Source organism: Pteropus vampyrus, unplaced genomic scaffold (genome assembly GCF_000151845.1).
Source record: "Pteropus vampyrus isolate Shadow unplaced genomic scaffold, Pvam_2.0 Scaffold341, whole genome shotgun sequence".
Lineage (NCBI taxonomy): Eukaryota > Metazoa > Chordata > Mammalia > Chiroptera > Pteropodidae > Pteropus > Pteropus vampyrus.
This window is the reverse complement of record NW_011889122.1, coordinates 579,966-583,809: the sequence shown is the minus strand read 5'-3', so window position 1 is coordinate 583,809 and position 3,844 is coordinate 579,966.

The window sequence follows — 3,844 nt, the reverse complement described above, 5'->3', positions numbered from 1 at the left end:
CTTCGTTTCTTCCCAGGTGTTTCACACCGATCAGGGGCTCGTCCTCCATCCCGTACAGCCGGGGAGCCCACCGGAGCGGCGTCTGCCTGGGGATGCACTTCTCCGGGGACCCCGGGTGTGCGCCGCCTCCTGCTGGCCAGCTGTCCACTGCACACACCTGCAGCGAGAGGGAGGAGGGGACCGAGTCTGTCAGCTTTCCTTCGTCCTGCGAATACGGTGCCCGCTCACTGCTGGGCACGAGGCTACCAAGTGGGTGATTTGTTGTTGCGTATATCCTCAGCTTTCTCTTAAAAACATTTTTTTATGAGTTTTTTTTGAGCCGAACTGATGACATATGCCGGAGAGCAAGATCTCAGACAGATGCTCCCTCTCACAGCCTCACCTTCCGCTGCAGAAGTGTCTCCACTGAAAACGTGCAGCGACAGTACCTGAGTGCTGGTTAACAAAATAACATCTTGCAAGAATCTCAAAAGAAATAGCACCGTGGAATCGATGGCCAGATGTTAAAACCTGGAATTTCAAGTGAGGCCATACAGCCCTATGCTCCTGCACAAGCCGCCTCTCATGCTGCGTACCTGTCCTGATGCCCCTGGAGCCTCTGGCGTAGCCAGGCACTTGCCTGAATCTCTTGGTCTGCAGGAGGGGATGGCCTAAAGGACTAGGAGCTGTCCGGGGGCCACCACTGTCCAAGGGACTGATCCTCTGACCAGAGCCCTGCCATCCCCATGGCTGCGAGTGGCCCAGCACAGTGCCCTCCTGGCCTGTAGAGATGGCGGTAGCCTGGAGGGGCAGCAAGGGTGACCCCGTCATGCCCTCTTCTGGGAGCAAACCTGGACCCCAGCCTAGGGAAGGCAGGTCAGCCTGGGGTTGCTGGCAGGGCCCCGTCCATGGGAAGGGGGACAGGTGACAGTGTAGGTAGACAGCTGGGCGTGCCCCACCATTGCTGGGAGGCCCTTCTGTGTGGCCTCCAGGAAGCCTGACCCTCGTGCACAGCCACCTCCCATGGGGTGGATGAGCCTCACCTGAGAGATGCCATGAGGCCCAGGGCCAGGTGGACACAAGACGATTGTGTGTGAGAGACAGCACGCATGACGTGAAACTTACCGTTTCTAAGTGTATAGCTCAGCGGCATGCAGTACGTTCATGTGGTCGTGGGACCAGCACCGCCTTCTGTCCCCAGGACTTCTTCATCTCCCCAGACAGGACCTCTGCCCCCATGATACACGAACTCCCCATTCTGCTTTCTGTCTCTAAATTCCACTGCTCCAGGGACCTCGTGTTAGTGGAGTCACCCAGCTTATCCCGCTGAGCGTGATGGCCTCAGGTGGACACAAGACGATTGTGTGTGAGGATGGGTTTGTTCGCAGACAGAGGTTCTAGGTGCCAGTCTCAGCTCTGGCAGCTAAGTGCCCTGGGCCTCAGACACCTTGTAGGCTGGGAATAGTGAGCCCTCGCAGCAGAGGGCATGTGATGGCATTCTGTTTGGGGGCCTGTACAGCAGGCTCCTCACTTCTTCATTCAGCAAATGCACACGAACACCTCCCGAGTGCCAAGCCCTGTTCTAGGCACTGGGATTGGAGCAGTGAATGAGACAGAAGGACAGCAGCCATCATGGGTCATCTGCTGTCTTGTGTCCCCAGGGCGCTCTGCCCACATCGGGGACAGCCTTGCGGGATTCATTTCATGAATCTTCCAGAAAAGTGACATTTGGTTCATTTCATGAATCTTCCAGAAAAATTTCTTTCCTTTGATGCCATTGAAAATAACTTGATCGATGTTCCAGAAGCGTTCAGGTTGTTGCAGACTGCATCTGCAGCCACTCGGCTATTGATTTTCAGCGATGGTTGTCCTCACTTTGTCCTGAGTCAGTCCTCAGGCGAAAGAATGCAGAATGGGCTGCTGGAGGAGGGGTGAGATGGGTGGGTGTGGTCGGCCGGTGTCCAGAGCTGGATTCTATTCAGGTATTTGGGGGTTATAAGACCCCCAGCACACCCCTCCTCCCCACCCCAGCACACACTGACCCCCAAAGTCCAGTTTGCCATCAGAACAGAAGGGTCCACACAGATGCAGGGTTGTAGGTGGAGAGACCGCTGTGAAGAACTGCTTGTTTGTTCCTTTATCTCTGCATCCCGGTCCCCTGCCCCCCGCCCCCGCCCCTACCAGCCACCACTGGCGAAGCAGCGGACGGCTGCGCTGGCCCATCTGTGGGAAAACCAGTCACAAGAGAAGGCTACATCCCGTCATGTCCCCAGTGTCTCCCCAGGCCAGGCGTCAGGGCTTCAGGGTGGGGGCGTCCATCCTACAGAGTGATGGCGGGACGCCTAGCAGGACCACCCGCACAGACCCGGCTCCTCACCGCGGCTGGAGATGGCTTTCCAGGTCAGAGCAGGACCCCCGTCAGCACAGGGTCCTGCTGTATCTGGTGCCAACCGGGATCTGACTGTCTGGTCATGGGGCCATGAGGCCCGGCGGTCACCGAGGGTCGTGACGGCCCAGCCCAGTGGCCTCTGCATGGGCAGAGCCGAGTGTGTCTTCATCCCTGCCCCGGTGCCTCACATGCTACCTGGCGCAGGGTGGCCTTGGACAGACACATGTGCCGAGCCAGCGCCATTGTGGCCCCAGCCCTCTCACCAAACAGTAATAGGGAGCAAGTGTTACTATGCCAGGCTTGGTCCTCAGGGTTTATTACATGGATTTGAGGCATCCTCCGAACAGATGGGGCACTGGGGATGCAGCCTGTCCACACAGCACAGGAACAGACAGCTGGGCCACTCTGTGCTGCTGCCAGTTGGAATGCGGCTCTGCTCTGATTGGCCCAGCCGCCGTGGGCCCGCCCCCTGGCCTATCAGGTGCAGCAGGGAGGACGGCGCTGTCCAGTGGGTGGTTGGAGGGGTCATTCATTCAGTCTATGATGCACCCGCGTAGCCACGGCCACAGCTGGCAGAAATCCCTCAGGGGACGACAACGTATGCAGTAAGGGCGTAGGTTATATCAAGTACGTGTCGCCAGAGGCTCAGTGCTGTGGAACAAGCAGCGGGCTAGGGAGTTGGGGCTGAGCAGATGGCAAGAGAGCCAGGTTGGGATCTGGGCAAGAGTGCCGATGGCCATGGGGCCGCAGTGTGCCTGGCAGGGCCGAGAGCAGCAGGACGGCCAGCCAGTGTGGTGGGTGGTAGGAGCCAGGGCAGAGGAGTGTGGGAGGAGACGGGCCAGGGCCTTGCTGGCCACCGCAGAGAGGCTGGCCTTTCCCTGAGTGCATTGGGGAGCCACTGAGGGCTTCGAGCAAGGGCGGGGCGCAGCCGGGTCAGCCTGCCAGGGGTGTACCAGCTGCCACCAGGCCCCGAGTAGCTCCACCAGCGGGCCTGTCCAGTACAGGCCCAGCCCTGTGTGGCTATTGGCATTTCAGTTAATTCAGTGAAATCAAACCCTCAGTTCAGTCGAACCAGCCACCTTTCAAGCACTCAGCAGCCGCATGTAGCTGGTGACTACCATATTGGCCTTCACATAACTGCATCTTAGCCTTGGTAGACACGGGCACGCAAAGGGAAGGCCACGTGAAAATGGGGACCGGGGTCGAGCTATGCTCCTTCAAGCCAAAGACCCGGGCAGCCACTGGGAGCTGAACACAGGCCTGGGGCAGGGTGTCCCCAGCCTCCAAGGGAGCCGGCCCTGTTGGAGAAGCATGTGTGTTGTCTGAAGCCCCCAGTTTGTGGTCATCTGCTGCAGCGGCCACAAGAAACACGCTGACGGTCCAGGCCTGAAGCTAATGGGAAAGCAAAAAGAACCAGGGCCATTTGGGAATGAGCTTGGGTCGATGTGCGGGCCAGGGAAAGGAGTGGAAAATTTG